Source organism: Thermobia domestica, chromosome 9 (assembly GCF_964235325.1).
Source record: "Thermobia domestica chromosome 9, izTheDome1.hap1.1, whole genome shotgun sequence".
NCBI classification, from domain to species: domain Eukaryota; kingdom Metazoa; phylum Arthropoda; class Insecta; order Zygentoma; family Lepismatidae; genus Thermobia; species Thermobia domestica.
Genome location: NC_137462.1, coordinates 212364178 through 212384106, shown reverse-complemented (window position 1 = coordinate 212384106; position 19929 = coordinate 212364178).

Genomic DNA, 19929 nt, shown 5'->3' with positions numbered 1-19929 from the left:
ATACTGTGTTACTGTTGTGCAACATTGATGACTTACAGTACTTGATATCACTGCGACCCGAATATGGCGATTATTAACGTTAACTATATGACTTCTACACAGGTGTAATGGAAATGTACGACTGAGAAGCCAGATAGAGTGCCGTAACTAGTGGGTGGTATCCAGGGGCAGACCACCCCCAACATCTTCTCATCTCACTTGCTCAGTCTACACGTTTTCTAGATATGCGCATGTGCACAATTATTTGATCATTCTGCGCAGTTCTGCGCAGGTGCAGACAATTCGTTTTAATTTCGTTTTAAAGCTATCATGTATCTACTATGGATTGCAAAATTTGCTTGATCTCGGTGGAGCCGTTCTCGAGATATCACGACAAATGTCATCTTTAATGAATAGACTGTATCTCAGAAACTACAGCTTTTTCGACAATTTCCTGCTAGTTACTTTAGTTTCGCAAGGTATCCTATTAGTCTACCAAGTTTCATCAAAATCGGTTGTTCTGGCCCAGACACAGGCCCTTTGTTTAATTAACAAGTCTTAATTCTTCGAAACTGCATATTATCGTTTTCCCAAAGAGATCGCACCCATCCTTTTAGGTCACCGATGATCCTAAGAAGGAAATACTGGATCCTTCTAGTGTCCAAAGAACTAACACTGACCTCTTTTCTTGGGATCCAGTATACTTCGTGCATTTGAAGTTTGGCACTGTCGACGATGCAATGTTCTGTTCCTCTTCAACCACAGATTCAGCTTAGCTGCACGCGTGAAGGAGCAAGACATCGTTTGTGAACAAGATGTCAAGCATCTTATTTGGAATTCGGACTTTAGTTTACTCCTTTTCAAATTATTATTGTCTTATATCAGTGCGAGAACGCGAATAAACTCGATTTCTCCAGAAATATTCAATCCAAAAATAAATTTAAAAAAATAGTACGAGATGAATATCCGACGAATTAGGATTTTAATATCTTATTTTGGTCAGCAAATCGTGGGTCGGTCCGTCGCGGAAAATATTATTTCACGAAAATGAGTCATTTGTGTGCGAATTCCCTTAGAAGAATAGAGTGTGCAATGATTCAAATCAAAAGTTTTAAATAATACTCTCATAAGGAGACTTACAGAAGTGTCACTTACCGATTTGAATGAAACATTGCACACTTGTAGAACACCAAAAAATAATCTACAACAATTTTTTCTTTTCTTTTCTTTTCTTTTCTTTTCTTTTCTTTTCTTTTCTTTTCTTTTCTTTTCTTTTTTTGCAATGGTGAAGATTTAAGGGTAGAAACCATCCTTTGAACGTTAGCGGTGGTCTCTAAGTATAGACCGAAAACAATCATTTGATTTAGAAAACACACTGCCAGGAGGGGTTTAGGACAGTTGATTCAGAATCTGACGTCAAAATTACAAAATTTAAAATGCCGGATCCAATATAGTGATTACAATTACAAAATGTCTTCTAGTTTGAATTTTTTCGCAGTTAGCCAAGAGCAATTATAGTTTGCAGAGATTACTGTGAGGAAGTTGCAGACCAATTTGAAACCCCTTTCTGTACTTATTTTAATGGGATGATTGATTAAAGTGTCTCTGCACATCTCACTATAGCGTTTACAAGGACACAAACAGTACAAAGTGTGACGCAGTCAATAAATCTATGTCTCATAGCTACACCGTACAGTCTTTAATTTCTGTTATCACCGTTGTTAATTATTTTGCAGGAAAAGAATGAAACATTTGACCCTATGGTCCAAAACAGACTCTTTTAATCTGAAAATATCCTTGTGAAAGCATCAAATTAGGGAAAATTAACGTAAGTTCTTGTGAGATCATAGTTTCAAGAGGTTTTTCTCCTAATGTCTAATGCAGAGTCCGTTTTGTTATTAGATTCGTGGAGTGGTCACAATTCATCAACTTTTCAACCTATTTTACGAATAAAAGGGTACTTCAAAATAGAAACCATTCTGCACTAACTAATAGAGACTGGTAGGATTCAGTCTCTTGATGTGTTCGTCTTTAGGCCGGGCAATGGAAAAACTCCTTGAGACATTTTGCTGATGCCGTCCTCTACAACTTGAACATAAATTTACATCTCCGTAATAATATAATTTAGATCCAAATCACTGATTCATAATCAGTTTTCTTCTCCCAGATTTGCAAATCTTATATGCGTGATACAGACACAGTTAATTGGAAGAAGATTGTGCTGCATTTTGCGATTTGTTTAGTTATTAATGTAATAAGGTGAGCTTGGTGTAAAAAGTGTTTATACATCATACTTTTTTCTTTACGAAATATCATTACTGTGAAGCGTTTTTTCAATAAATTCATAAATATAACAATTGAGGATTTACGAAGTTCTGATATAGTGATAGGTGAGAGGACTCACTCACTATACATAAGCACCCCGAATAGGGAAAGGTACAGAGACTCACTTTAATCAAGCATTCTGTTAAAATAAAGGGGTTTCAAATCAATAGAAAGGGGTTTCAAATCGGTCTGCAATCTTCTCGTACTAATCCTTACCAACTATAATTGTTCTTGGTTAACTGTAGAGAGTTTCAAAAAACAAGACATTTCGTAATTTCAATCGCTACGCACTCGCCAATCCAAAAATGATGGTCGCCAATATCTCTCATGAACAAATTATGAAACATCCCACCCCCCAAGGCCCAGTTCAAAACATTTCAAAAACAGATGCGCCAGAAGGCAACCATTTAATTCATTCCTCACCATCACCGTATTCTTTAGCCTAGCCGGCATAACCGTGGGATGTGAAACTCAAAAATTTCATTTCATTTCATTTCGATAAGGGAGGGAAGGGAGGGGCGAATTACAACGTTGTGAAGAGTCTGAAGACTTCACTTGCCATATCTGTTGTGATGACTTCATATTTCGTGTCTTTTCTCACTCAGTGACAATTATATTCGTGCGAAACAGAAACTACGCAGCCGTGTGAGTTTAGGTAGAAAGCGTTTGTACTGAAAACTGGTCGCCAGATCTAAATTTCTAGTTGCGAATGACTTCCTGGTGACCGGAAATTTTGCACTCTGGTCATGACAATACATGATATTGCTGTTTCATTTTTAAGTTAAAGATAATTTATGATATGATAAATTATGGAAGAATTAGATCATTAATAATAATAATAATAATAATAATAATAATAATAATAATAATAATAATAATAATAATAATTTATGGCTACTAATAATCTCACTACACTGAATCCATCCACTACTTCACACTATCTTTGAAGCCTCGAACCTCATTTCTGGTTAAAGTAACTATAATCACAAAAGGTTAACTTGTAGATTATTGTTAAATAGATCCATAATAGACCATTAAGTGCATTGCAGAGCATTTTCAACTAAATTGCTTTGCTAATTATGTTTTCAAAGTTATTAGTTTAATATACATTTCTTAAGAAAATTTGGAACAATTTATTACATTCTATTTAAATATATGCGTAATAAAATTGAAATGATTAACATAGCGATCACCCTTTGAATTGCTTGTTAATATTGGAGCTTCAATGCTTCTTGCAATTAGTAAGCATTAAAGCATAACTTAGTTCTAATTTTAAATTAATTAATGTAAGATATACTTACCTTCTTGATATAACGGAAATTGATGACTCGCTGAATTATTTTAAACTTCGCTAAAGCATCTGTGAATGTACGCACGGAATTCTTTCCTTTCGCTATGAATCTACATCTCGTTTCTTTAGAAATCTCATAAACAATAAAGTTTAATTTGTTGTAGAACAATAATGAAAGAACAATTGTTATTTTCTAAGGAAGCCAGTCTTTGTCTGTGATGTTGATACTTTTTGTATTTTGAAGCAAAAAGTTTCCAAATCGGATTACTCTCGCAACGAAAGTAAAGAAATCGCTCTACATCTGTCTGGAAAGTTCAATATATATATGTAACTTTTCTCTTTCTGCAGTAAAGTAAGATAAAAAAAGCAATATCATAAAATAACTTCATTTTGCCTTGAAAAACATCTTTTATATATATTGATGTATTGTAATACATTGTCTCGGTTTCTACGACAACAAGAAGTTTAAAATTCTTATTTCAGGTTAATTTGAAGGTGAACAACATTCGTTCGATCGTACATTATATGCTACAGAATTTGGTTATTGTGAGTAAAGTGTTCTGAAAGTTGAATGGTAAGCTTTTTCGTCCTAATTAGTAGCAAGCAATTATAGTAACAGAATCGAATAGATGATATGGAGTCAAAGTTGTCTGAGAAGACCTCCAAGACAACATGAAGGTGGAACATAAGAGTTCAAAACGATGGACAATATAATATACATAAATGCATTCAGATATTAATCCTGAAATTTATAACAATAACAATGGAAAACTGAAAAAGTACAGAAATACTGTGTGTAGATCTACAATACTTCGAACCTCTCACTTGGATAAAAGCTCAAAGCTGTCACGTCGTCAAAAGAAATGGACATATATTCAAACGGAGGTATAGGGACAGGACACATCTTCAACCTGTCACTTCCTGAAAAATGCAACATAATCACATAATCACATCATAAAAAGAAACGGTCACTTCGTCAAACGGTCAGATCATCAAATAGTCACATCTCTAAACGGTCACATCGTCACTGAAAAGGACAGTTCGTCAAAAAAAAAAAAAAAAAAAAAAAATTACATATCATCAGAAGCACGAAACGATCAGCTCCTCAAAAATAGAAAACGACCGAATCTTCAAAGGAATCGGGCATATCGTCAAACAGTCACATAGCCAAAGAAACAATCTGATCATTTTGTATTTTTGAGGAAGTGACCCTTTGATGAAGTGCCCGTTTCATGCCTTTGATGACGTATCCGTTTCTTTTAACGAAGTGTTCCAGGGAGTACACTGAGAAAAAAAAATCGTATGTGGTGTACGTCAAATCGTATGTTACATTTGTAAATCCTGTAGTGTTTGGACTTAACGTACAGCAAACGTATGACTGAAAACGCATGTTTTATAATACTTTCTGTATGAGTGTTCCACCTATACGTACTTTCCGTATGGAACAATATAGGCTTTCAGGATCTCACAAACAAATGGAAGTATATAACATGTAGCTGACGAAGGTAACATACATATATGCATGTAATATAAGGAAGACTGTTAGATATCAGACATCCTGCAAGGGCATGATGTAACACATGAGGGCAGTGCCTATGTAACATAGGGATGACGTATGCTCTGTACTGATTTCTGTAGTAAGCAAGAGGATTCAATATATTTGTACAATATACCGCTGTCCGGAGAACAGATTTTTCTCAGTGTAACGTTTCTTCGACGATGTGACTGTTTGGCGAACTGGCCGTTTCTTTTGACGACCTGACCACATTATCTTTTTGACGAAGTAATAAGTTTACGAAGTGTGCTTCTGTGTTGATGTTTTCACGATATGTCCGTCTCAATTGATGATGTGATCGCTTTGAGCTTCCGACGAAATGACAAGTTGACGAAGTGTCGTGTTCTCTTACGGACAGGTTTTATTTTGACACGATTTGTAAATCCCAGTTATTTCAGTGCACCAGATATTAAGTCGTTGGACGTAAAGTTAAATATGAATACCATGAACGTGTAGGAAGTTATTTAATTGATGCTTAGTGAACTATGTACAATATTATGACATTAAAGATACATTTTTAGTATTTGACAATTTGTAATAACGTTGAAACAATGTTATAATATTAATTTAAAATTATAATAGTACAAAAGTTGCTCAGTAATGAATTTGCTTGAAATAACAACATCTAAAGCTTCAAAAAATGATTAGTGGTAAACCAAAAGTGTTATTTCTTTCATTATAATAAGCAACTTGTTAGATACAATCTTTTAAATAATACCGAGATAATCTCTGTGTATAAAAGACTTCTAAGTGAGTGACTGACTAGTCAATGCCTAGGTCAAACCATTTAAGCTAGAAACTTGAATTTAAGACAGCACATAGGAATTGTGTCGTGAGGTACCACTAAGTAAATTTTTTGGAAATTTGTTGCTGATAGTGACAAGTAAAGGAGGCAAATATTATAGTAAAATGTTCATATCTTTGAAGATTAGAGACATGAAATTTTGTATAAATGGGCTTGTCATTTAAATAACTAGATACGCGTTTCAGCGTTTTTTGATAATTATCCAGGAGGAAAGAAAAGGCTCGAGAAAAAATGAATCGTTTCTGTCGAAAAGGTTTATGTGCAAAAAACAAAATTTTCGGGAAATTACTAAAAACTGATTTCTCAGGATTCGCTTTGTTCTATGAAAAAGAAAAAAAATATGTGTAGGCCTAAATGCACATGGTTACTGAATGTTTATTAGTTATATAGGATGTAACAGCAATTTATTGTTAATCTTAAAAAAAAAAAACATTAAACTTGGAGCACATACGCCATTTTAACAGAAAATCTGTGACAGGAAATGTGAACTAGGTTTTGTTTTTTTGAAATAAATCTAAAGACTGTGACGACAAAGAAGACAATGTGATCTTAAGGTGGTCTAACACCAAGGTCGGTAAGTGCATTCCATGTTTGGAGTGGGGAACCCATCTAAAGAGACAGAATTGGGAATGCAAGGAAGACGCATTGAATTGAACAAAAAAAAAAAAAAAAAGCTTTAAATAATAGGATTTTCATTTCCAAGCTACGAACTAGTACAAACCACTATTTTGCAATATGGGGAAAACAAGCAATGCATTGTGAGTCACTGTCCTCAATGTCGCTGATTACACGACAGAATGAGATAATTGACTGACAAAAATGTTTATGTTCATCCGCACATAGTCCATGTACTTTTCCAAGTCTTTGATCTTGTTCATCTTCAGAGACAACTATTGGTTCAGTTTACGTTTAGAAAGTAATTCATTTTTCGTAGTGTTGAATGACATAAGAAAAGTATATTTCATTAGTCCACGAACACTTGAATGACCTGTACATACTCCTGGTTTGTCCACAGAATAGATGAAGTGGTTGAAGTTCCTGATCCCAAACGTCATTTTATTCCTCTCTGTTTGTTTCTTTGTCTGTAGAGATACTGGATATTTTTGTAGTGTTATGATCACCATGACCTGAAATCGATAACATCTTCACCACTTAATTCAACAGTGAATTTATCTGACCTGCTATTGTGAATAATCAACTCCGTCAATTCATGTACAGTGTACAGGCAAATCACGTTTCCGAAGAGCTCGTTTTATGAAGGTAAAATCCCGATCACATTGAAGGTAGCTGTGACTGCGAATAGGAAAAATTTGTTGGTCACATTTGAATCTGTTTGTATCGGTTAGGGCCAGTAAAAACTTATTTACTCAATTATTTTTATTTTGACCGAAACAATTATCAGAATATATGTGGAGCTCGTCATATCTTAAAGCAGTCTCCAGATAGGCAAGAGCATTGATATTTCTTTGTGATGTTCTTCATTATTCCACTCCTGCTTCCTTAATTTTCTGTTAAAAGGGCGCATGTGTGGATTTACGCCCTTTTAACAGAAAATGCACATTCCAATGTCTTATATTTTCAACACGATTTCAAGAACAAAGGTCCTTTTAACACAAATCTGTACATCTACCTCCCAAAACTCATTTCTTAAAAAAAGTTATAATCGTAAAAAAGCAGAAACCAGTTCAAATGAGGCGTGAGGATTACAAATATTATAATATTCTGGCAAAGACTGTAAAGAGGATCTCACAAAACTCTCATCTGATATAGATAGTGACGGTTATGCGTTAATACATTAACGGACCTGCTCCTTTAACAAACTCTGTGATAATTGCTCTAGCTATTTATTACAAAAAAAAAAAATCCTTATACACAGTATGTATGGGATATGAGCTATATATCACCGTTAAAGTTATTCGTTATTCGTTAAGATAATAACGGATTGGCTCCATTAACGAACTCAGCCGAGATAACTGTTCCAGTTAGTTATTCTAAAAAGCAGAATTTAAAACTGCATATGTTCAAGAGTTAAGGCGGAGTAACGGACAAACGGACGGGCTATTAAGAACCCAACATTGCAAGTTTCATTGCATGACGCTAATAAGATTCCTTATGTCGTAACCTCTCAACGTTAGAGTCATAAAACTTGGTATTTGTATTTCTCATTGAAATAACAAGACACGTGTTTCAGCGGGTTATCATATTTGGTCTGGGGGGAAAGAAAATGGGGTAGGCAGCAACGTGGAGTTGACTCACCATTATTATAATAAGATATCAATATCCCGCAGTTCCTTAACGATCGAGACGTGAAATTTGGTGTTTTCGGCTTTTTATCTACAATAATTTACCCTTGTGTTTCAGTGTTTTATCAAGAAGGGAAGGTAAACGATGATATCGTAGGTTGCCCGTTTGAATGAGTCGTTTGAATTTTATGGGAGACTTCGAGTTCAGGCTAATTCTATATCGAAAGTGCAGAGGGCAGAACGGAAAATATTTCCCTGGAGGCATTCGCTAGTATATCATATATTATACGATTTACAAATATTGAAAACGTGATGAAACTTTCAAATACTACTGGCATATGAATAACTGGACTCTTGAAGATGTATAATCCATCTTGAACTCCATATTACAGTTCTAAAACAATGTGAAGTTATATCTTACACTCTAATGTTAGTTACAAACTGTATACAATGAATCCAACAATATTGCATCTTCTATCAGCATTTTGTTCAATGCCACTTCCGTACAATAATAATAACTTATTTGGATAGTCTATATTTTGGTATTTAATCACCTTGGTATAGCTGATTCACTATGCTTCACTTTTAAGGAAGTGAGCATTACTAGATAAAGCAGAATTTAGTATTGTGTTATATCCAAGGACTGCACTCAGTATCCAGACGTAATGACCACAAACATCATTATTGTTTTTACTGCCATCCGGCAGTTTATACTTGCTTTCTGCTTAAGGAAAGCCTAATGCGATGTTTTCGCATTTTTCTCAGTGCAATCACTATCACAAGAATTCTACCATTAATACTTCTTTGAAGGTGTTATGCATAACAATATTATCAATGCAGTTGCAGAAACGCAATAGATTTATGGAAAATATTTGAACCTCCTTCGATCTTAGGATACACATAGATAAGTGTAACCATAAAATCCCATAAAATACTCTATTTGCGGCAAAATGTTGAACTCTTCTATCCCTTTAGTATAAAGCCGTTAATTAATGTGACAAGATAGAAGCTCCTAAAGTGGGTACTAACTGTACGAGTTTGTGTACAGAATTTCATTTTCCAAACTTGACGGGTCGTGAGGAACTCTATTTCTCGCATTAATTCTGAGCTCACACCCTATTAAGATAAACTGTTTACTAAACAGTGATGACTGAAACATAGCTCGATGAAGGTATTATGTTCCGAAATTCATTGAGCTGTCTCGTCGTTATTAAATCCTAAATAACAGACTACATCGCTTTCAGTGTGAAGAAAAAATAAAAATTTTCCTTTCCACTTAAAATAGAAATTTTCAAAAACTCTCGGATACGTGTTCGCTTATTTTTAATAAAGAGTTTCTATGCTAATTTTCATCTTCTAAACTTCAGAGATACACGTGCAACTCTATTGTGGGCAAAATATTTGAATCCCTTTTACCTCCCTTAGCACACGTATGTTTTAAAAATACTTTCTTATTAATTACTATAGTAATGAAGATCTGTCTAAATCTCACGTATCTATATATATTAGTATGGTCTGGGTATCTACCAATGAGTCACTTACACTCCTTCACATGAAAGTTCACAGTGCTCCTTTTTATCTTCAGGAATGGAATTTTTTAAAACACTGAAATATATGTTCCCTTTGTTTGAACTAAAAGTTTACATAAACGAATTTCACGCCCCTAGTTAAAGCGAGCACTCACATTGGGGCACTTTCTCAATGAAGAAAGAAGAAACTTGTATATTATAGAAATGACCCATTTCCCCCTTAGAAGCAGTACTTTCGGAAAGGTTGAAACACGTGTGTCATGATTTTTATTTGAGGATTTATATCACAAGAACTCAAATGCCCGGTCCTCGCACAGGAAGAATAGGTTTTTCGTCCATTTAGTACACATTTCAATGAAAGTATAGTAATAAAAATCCGTAATGTGACCCTTTCTCATCCCATGCCAATGAAGGACTAATTCGGACATGAGCTGAATCGGGAAGTCATCTTCATCTTAACGACCCCGAAAACCATTCATTAAGCACTAATATAGATCGTTCTCGATTATTTTTACATGTTACCTCTTCACTCTCACTTTTTCTCACTTTTATACCAACAATGTAATAGAAACCTAAGTTAAGGCATCATTGTCCACTAATGTAGTAAAAATCATCAAATTCGGTGCAGCAGTCTTGAAGGAGTTGGTCCCCAATTATCGTTGCTTTCATCTTTTTATAAATTGAATTTGCCCCTTTTTTTAAACAGAAATGTAGAAACAAGCTGGGACATGTGTCCTCTTATTTTAAATTAACCAAATCCGAGTTTAACTTATCTATCTTGACTAATACGTGAAATACCGCATTTTTTGCATACACATGTGAATCCCTCTACATCTCTTAACATTAAGTTTATCCGCAAAACTAATGAGATAAAAAAAACAATTACACCAGGATCCGCTGATGTGCTATCTCATGCCAGGGCAGCAGAAAATTCTAAAAGGCTGAAATCCATGTTTGCTTATTTTTCTGTAAGAGTTTATGTACCAAATTTCACATCTTCAACCTAAGTGAATCCTTACATTCGGCAATTTATGAGTAAGTACGGGAAACTCTCAGTATGTTCAACTTGACCTCATAATCCCTTAGGATCAGAATTTTCAGAAGCGCTTGAATAAACTTTTCTTTATTTTTAATTATAGGTTTATATACTGAATTTCAGATCTCCAACTTAAGGAATTTCTCACATTCGTCTCTTTCTGATTAAATAAAGGGAGATTTGAATATGTTAAAATTGTTCCATTGTCCTCCTTTAGGAGCAGAAATTTTAAAAATACTGAAACACACTTCTCCCCATTTTTCGTTAAAGAGTTTACATACAGAGTTTCATTTTTCTAATTTCAGATAATCGGGAGATACATTATTCTTGGTAAAAGTTTTGAACTCCCTTTACCCCGCTAGGACTTGTATTTCCTAAAATCCTTCTTCATTCATTGATTTCCTAACAAAAGGAGTATTCTCTCCATTACGTTTCTATCTATAGCAGTATAGCATGGACAATAATGGGTCAGTGACTTCTATTCTTTTGTATAATCGCATAGATTAGTCTTCTCTCTCCCCTCGCACCATTCTTTCTGTTTCATCTTTAGAATAAAATTCTTCCATAAACATTGTTCAAAGTACGTTTCTTTCCTCTCTTAGGTTATCTACAATGTTGCTAATCCTTTCGGTACTATATCTAGTACTTATTCATTATTTTTCATTTCTCTTATTTTATGCATACTCTTGTTGTAATCACAGGTGAATCCATAAGAAGAGAAATAGGGACAATTTTTCCTTCCAAAAATAGTGTAACTAACTTATAATTGTCAAGGGCGCCGATTTCTCTGTAAATTTTTTGGGGGGGGAGTATTCAGATGCAGAAGATACATATATGACGATTTTGAGGCAAATTGCATTTAAATTATGCCAAATAATGTATATTCATAAATACAACAGGGGAACCCACATTAGCTTTGGGGGGGGGGGGAGGAGCCGGGACCCCCGTCCCCCCAGGATCGGCGCCCTTGATAATTGTAGCCTTGGAATGCTGACATTTTTGAAATTGAAATGTCAATACTGCGAAATAAATCTAGATCTTCCAACATTATTACAACTATTTATATAAAAATGATACAGATCGAAAGGTTGGAAATTAAGGATATATATGTAAGGATAAGGAAATTATATATGTATGTATGTATATAATATTGGTAAAGGTGATTTGTAGTGTTAGAACGGTTACAGCGTGTGACACAATATCTTGTCCAGAGGTAATAGAGGTAAAACTGCATCATCTGCTACTGTATAGTACAGCGTTTCCCAACCGGTGTGTCGCGGCACACTGGTGTGCCGTGAATGTAGCGCTGGTGTGCCGCGAGGAAATCGACACAAAATTATTAATTCTATAGCAATCAAATTGCAAGACAAAGGAAAAATGCATATTTGTATTATACATTACTATGAACCTCTACTATGAATCTACAATTTTGTTTCGTACCTTGTTACTTTTCTGTACATGTTTAATGTTGAAAAAAGTATTTATCATTGTTGTGACCATTATTGCTCCTTTATTGTTGCAGACTATTTCGTAATTTGAAATTTTAAAATATCATTCAATCATTTCGACAAAGCAATGTATGCATACAAATTACCTACATTTGTGTTTTAAAAGTAAAAGAGATTTGTTTGTTCGTTTGTTATTTAGTGATCTTCCTTCTTAGTGAAAGGTTGGATACAATTTTCAAAAAAGAAAGCGTATTTTTTAAAAACCTGAGTCCAATATTTCATTTCTATTGTTTCGTATTTTTAAATTAGAATGAAAAATAAGCATAATGATTTACCACGGGGGAAAACCAGTAATCGAGCTTTCTTCTCTGCGAGAGAGTAATCACAGAAAAATACCACAGTGTTTTATATTTACAAATGATAAACTCTATGAGTGTGCCGCGAGAATTCAAGTTACACCCGTAGTGTGCCGCAAGTTGAAAAAGGTTGGGAAACGCTGGTATAGTACCATCGCTGCAATCTGAAAGTTCACAATCTTGGTTTCAAGTATATTTTGTTTCTAATATGAAGAGAGTCATGTGACATATCTTTTGGGATATCTTTTCACAATAGCACATCTGACGTTATTCCCAACGTACCTCTAATCATTTTTCCAAACTTACAAGGTGGATTTGTTTGATATTGCATACTGTAAATGCATTCAATACTTCAAGTCGCTTGGGGCAGCATTTAATATTAGCCAGCTGAGCTAATTTTGCATTATTCTGGTCTGATAAGGCACCATTTTAGGGGGTAAGACTCAAAAATACTCGGAAGTTGAAAAATAAGATCCACCCTAATACAGAGTATAATGCCAATAAAACGTAATACTCAACTTATATAGAAGAGGGACATTCTTTCCTCAAAGTAAAGGTTAAATGAAAATAAAGCTTCACACTTACTAGATATAAGCACATACAGAATATAACGTATTTCATTCGTCTTTGCGCCTCAGGTTTCCCCATTTTACATAAAATAGGTGAACCTCTCGGCGGCGTTGGAACGAGGATAGAAAGAGAGAATTCCTGCATACACAGGAATCATTCTTGGGTTCGTGTTTCAACTGGATACGAACAAAGGCCTGCCACACAGAAAGTAGACGTGTTCGCTACTTGGGTATGAAGGACCAGTCAAACACAAGTAAATGTTTGGTTAATTGCGAGAAAATAAGTGAAACCTTATTACATGCATAATGCTTGACATGATCTTTTTTTTTGTATGTGTGTGTGTTAATATATGGTGTATTTAATACACCAGGGAATCAACTCTACTGTTGGTCATTTTGGGCATATTTAATTTTTTCATGTCCAGATATTAAAAATAACTCTTACAACGTAAGAAGAAAAGAAAAAGGAAAAGGTGTTAACTTTTCTTGTACTTAGGTGTACCGTACAAACTTTGTGATATAGAATGAAAATTATAACAAGAAAGTGTATTTGGCCAATAAATAACATAAAGTGAATGTGGAGTTTTACCCAAATAACAATTCAGCTTGGATAAAATTCATAACGTAAATAAAACTCAATATCGTAGAATACCCAGAATAACTGGAGCAAAAGGAAAATAAATGAATTTTCTGGAAGCGAGGGTTTTTAAGATAGCTTAGTGTAGAGTGGTACTCCAATGTGTTAACACATGTCTACAGTGTCTCTTGTGAATTAAAGAAGGGATGTGCTGAATTTAAAACGTTCTTTCGTATGAGTAACATCACCGTTATAATTTATTTTTCTTTTAGTCGAGTCCAGGGTTGAAAAAGTACACACAGCTTTGATCTCTTCTTTCTCAGGAGACACGAGGTACAAAAATGAGTTTTATTTTACAAATACGACCATATAAATTATAAGACAAACATAATTCCATCGATATTTTTTCGACCTTTCTCTTCCTTTTACACAGGAACACAATGGTACATTTCATAACTGTGTTTTCACGTAGGTTGACAGTGCTTCTAAAAATTTACTTACAAACATACACACATTTACACACTCATGTCACTTTTTGCACATTAGCACCATGTATAGCTTTCCCTTCTGAAAACTGTTGTCTAGTTTAAGTGCACTTTTTGCTTATTGCTATTTCAACAGAGGACAGATTAAGAATATATGTATTCATATTTTTTTTACTATTCATATCTTCCTTACTCGAAAGACATAAAAGTTTCAAAATTGAACTGAAGTATTTTATTCTATACAAGGCAATAGAAAAGTAAGATCTAAAATATAGATATTACGGTGTGATCAGTGCTAAACTAAGGATCAGGGCCGGACTGTCTTTCTTACAGCCCCTTTGATAAAGATCATATTTAATAACTAAAATATTGTGAATAAATAATAGCCATGAAATACTTTTTTTTTAAATATTTTTTCCTGAAATAATAGACAAAATAATTCAAATATCTTGTGAATCTCTGTTGGTAGTACATTCTCAAGGCGTGTATAAGATAGACTAACCTAAAGTTACAGCTATATTGCTGAGGTTGTCCTTTCTAACTAAGCTTCACACTAAACAGCACTTTTGAAGTACCTTTATTTCAAAATGGTTTCTCGTGGTAATTAAAATCATGTGCGACTCTAGATGTAATATCTATATAAGATGCCTATAGACATCCATCAGTATAAATAACAGAATATCCCTTCTTACCCGATTAATTAGTATGGCGCCCTTCCAAGAAATACTGGGGAAGTTGTTCATCCCAGGAAGAGGATATGGCAGGGTACATGGCATCTACAGCCGTTCTGAATTTCCTAAACACAACTTTCTTCTTTCCAATGAACTCATTTTTCCAGAAGTGATTTGCATACCATGTAATAATTTCATATGTCAGCGAAATAGGTTGATGAAAAGGCCAATTGAGTATCTCATGTATAAAAGTAATTTTTAGTTTCAACATCTTCAACTATTTTTCTTGCTTCATATAAATGAAAGCGACAATCAAATACTGCAGTATATTTAATACATATGTCTACTGTTTCTTCATTTTAATTTATTATACATTTTTTCAATCGTTGGGTTTTGTTTGATTTGGGTGATGGTCGTACCAAGGGACAATAGTTTATATATGAAGATCAGTATTTGTTGTAATGATCTTATAAATAAATCTAAATTTGAAACCAAGATGCCTAATTTCACATTCATTGCGTCTTCTACCAATAAGTGATCTGAGAAAATTTCAATATATTTGTTGTTAAGCGTATATTATGTCTCTTAATGCTTTATGGAGCAAAAATCTCATTATAATGAGAAAGACGAAGCAAACCATAATTTCTGGATAAAACTTTTCTCGTTTACTTTAAAATAAATTGGTCGTTGAAAACAAGCGAGTATCGGTAGATTTAATATTGTCCCTTGCTGCAAAAATTACTTTCCCTTGGTACTTATTAGGTATGTAGGAAGGGGTAAAATGACTTCCTTAGCAGAAGTTGCTCTGGTATTATTCTCATTAGTGCGATCCGCTTGCAATTTTAACAGTATGAAGCTGCAATATCAAGCAATATGGAATACTTTTCTTTTAGCCTTGCACAAAAAATAAAACTTTTAAAGCAAAATATAAAATGTTTCTGGAATGAGCAATTTCCCTATCACCGTTTTTTCGAGCCAATCCACCCCTGCTCATGCTCATAGATTTGATTCAGTCATATGACATTATAGTAGGCAACATTTTACTCATCGGTGGTCACGAGTATTCAAGTTCAGTCTTACTAAATATTATTATTAATTACCATTGATGACTTTCACAGACCCCAACGCCCACTATAACTAATTGACTCCAAACTTAATATATTTGATTCAGTTTGAAAGATGTTTAATAGAATATTTGTTAGATGGGACATTTAACTTTCTAGGATGCCTGAACGCATGTTTCTATGCTTCTCAATACATTTTGTTTGAGAATATATTTGAATATGTTTGTAACTATAATTATTGTTCTATATTTGAATGTCCCTGACTTTAGAATAACATATTTCCATAGTATCTGTTTATATTTCAAGTTTCTTTATAAAACATGCTTAACAATATTTACAAAACTGGGAAGAAATTTATATTACACAGGAAATCTTGTTTTACACAGTTTATCTATAAAATAAGATCCGTTACATACCTTTTTAATGTACGAGAGTCATTCCGAAAGTAATGCCTTTATTTCTGTATATCTACTAGGGGTACGAATAACTTAATTACACAATAGCATAAGGAAAGTTTCAGATACATATAGTCATTTTCCACATAATCACCATTATTACCATTTGTTATACACTTTTGCTAATCATGAACAAGTACCTGCTATGCCTCATTCTTAAGCTACTTTCTTAACAGATGCAATGATATTATTCGCTTCAAGCAAATGTTACCAATATAGTCCATCTTTCGTAGTGCGAAAGGGATGAAGTCAGAAGGTATTAAGTCCTGACGAACAAATCATTACATCACCAGCCACACAGTTGAACAAATTTAACAATAACCCCATGCTCGCCAAACTGGTATGGGGCCTAGCATTATCATGTTGAAGGCGAAAGCCCTTTTCCTGTCGTAGCGTGACTTGTAATTCGGGTCTCAGCTTAGTGAGTGCCTTCTTGTAGCGTTCTGAATTGACAGTTTCTTCAGGCTCAAAAGCATCTACAAAAACCAGATTTGCTAACCCAAAAGACAGAGCGCATTAACTTTCCAGGGAATGGCTGTCTTATCTCTTTACTCTTGTACTGTTTTTTTTTGAATTCCAGCTTGCTCATACTGGTGACGTTACGTCTAATCTTTGATGGCGATTATGTTTATGAAATTTTCCAGTAGGTTTTGATAAGTGTCGATGCGCTGAGTTTTGTGATCATTTGTAAGCATACTCGGGAACCATCACCCATAAACTTTTCCAAGGCACTACAGCTGACGTTCAGCTGTAGATACAATTCCTTGGTCTCAATCCATCGATCACCACGGATGAGTTGATTGAGGCACTGTTCATTGTGAGTGGTGGCAGATGAGCACGAATGCCTAGGCAGTGGTTTGTCCCACACATTTCTCATCCACTTCTGGCCGTACTACTCATGGCCTTCGTCTACTCATATTCATTGTATCTTCTTTGTAGATCTTCAGCAAGCATTGATGAATGTCAATGGGTGCAGTTTCTTTTGCAGTTAGATACGAAATAAGACACATGTACACTGTTTTTCATTTATCTCTATGTCAGATTCCATTTTGCTTGACTGCTACGCTTATTGTTGTCTGTAACAAGGAAACGAAAACAACATAATATTAGCAGATATGTTCCACGTTTACTACAACGCCAGCACCATTCGCATCAGACATTTACATAAGCACAAAAAATGAGGCATTGCTTTCGGAATGACTCTCGTAGATACATTATAAAAGAAAAGTTTTATAACTCTGAAGTGGACAGTACATTTTCCTCTAGTAGAGTGTAATTGTATTAATTTATATTAATACGCGAAAACTGCCAGTGACATGAGTCAATGCACAGTAACATTATTACAACTGTCAGCATGAAACAATGGAAATGTTTCTTGTAAAAGTTGTCATAAATGCTAACTTCAAAATATGAATAGAGAGAAAATATTGAGTGACAAAATATGAACACTTAGAAGAGCAAGATAAGACAAAGCTGGTTGGGTTAATTGAGTTGCACCCGTTGCCTCTTTTCAACTCCTTTCTGTTCTCTGTGTTACGCTTTCTGTGGGCGAGTCGCCTTTTCATGGTTTTATTCTGCTATTAATATGTTCTTTATTTTGAAACCTTATACGTACTTTAGTTCTGAAGCTGTTAAAAGTTATGCAGTTTACAGTCTTCACACTTTATGTAGAATTGCCAAGAGTAAAACGCGTATACCTAGTTTCAGACATAACTGATCTAAAATAGTTTATGCAGTGTTACTGGATTTAAAGTTTTATATATTACTGTAAGATCCTCTTCTTTGAGTTAGTTTCTGCATTATTATTATTATTACTAGCAGCGTTCACCCCGCTTCGCTGCGGTCACCCCGGAACGCAATAAACTTTGTTACTTAGATAATTTTTACTTTTTCGCTTTCAAGTGATATGATAAAAACCATAGAAGATTGCAGTAAATGTTAACATTATATCGCCTGTCATTTATGTTAACCCGCCCCGCTTCGCTGCGGTCACCCCCGAACGCAATAAACTTTGTTACTTAGATAATTTTTACTTTTTCGCTTTCAAGTGATATGATAAAAACCATTATAACGCCTGTCATTTATGTTAACCCGCCGAGTGACACGGTCATGCGGGTTGCATATATATACGTTTATTTTTATACCTATGATGAACTAACAAAGGATTTGTACGTAATGGACACCTGAATGGTCAATTATCTCAAGACACTGGTAATTGAAAATTAAAGTGATATGATAAAAACCATCTAGGGTCCAAATCCTAATAACCCCCCAAAAATAAAAGAAATTGGTTCAGCCGTATTAGCGTGATGAGCGGACAAAGGATTTGTACGTTCTCTTTTATATATATAGATTATTATTATTATTATTATTATTATTATTATTATTATTATTATTATTATTATTATTATTATTATTATTATTATTATTATTATTATTATTATTATTATTGGAGCTAGAATATCATGTTTTAGGAACTTGTAATTGGAATAAAAACTTGAAATTCGGTATGCTTGTACGTTTTCGTTATCGTGACATAAGTAAATCAGCAAAAATAAAAATGTCCAACTTTACAGTGGTTTTATGGGGAACTGAAAAATATTTCCCATGCTATTTATATGAGACACCTTTTACACCCCAAAATTATAGGGCACTACCTATAGGGATACAATGATTAAATTTGACGTGATTGTAGATTTTCGGCTTAGACTAACCGACAGAAAAAATGCCAAAAGTGAATATTTTTAATTTTTAAACAGTCTAAAGGGGGATGAAGAAATTCCCATGTTATTTAAATAGGCGTTTACCTGGGATACAAAATTTTATTTTTTAGATAGTTGAAATAGGAAAATAAGCTTGAAATTTGGTAGAATTGTGGGCTTAATAGGTGTGAGGCCGTAGGCGCAGCAAAGGCGAGAGTGTGGGGGCGAAGCCCTAGCTGGGCAAATCAGGACATATTAAGAGCAAATACACGAAATTCACTGTTGATAAATAGGCTAATACGTAAGAGATTCGTTACATTGTTTACAGATATAGACACGAAGAATCAAGAACATTTTTTCATAACGACTGTGGTAACCATAATATAACTCGTGGTACCAATATATTTCCGAAATCGGTTACATTTTGTTGCTAGTATCACAATTGGATTTCTCATTTCGAAAGTCAGACAACTGGATTTCTCATTTCTTCGAAAACTTCATTAATTCTAAATATACTCACCTCTACATTCTTTTACTTATCAATTTAATTTCAATATCTATTTAATACCAATGGCTGCAATAAAGAAAGAATATTCACCGAAAAAAGAAAAAAAATATTGTCTTTCCTTGTCTGGTTTTCCAACCACGAAATTTACGGAAGTATGTACTCCCATGCGCAAAAAATATTGCGCGTATACTGTAACTCACAATTTTTCGCAATTATTCCATTTTCCATATGTTTATTGGTAAAATTCAGTTATTAGTACGTGGAGATAATAGAAAGCAATCCATCTAAGGAGATATTTCCAAAAAATATAATAAAATAATAAAAATATAAG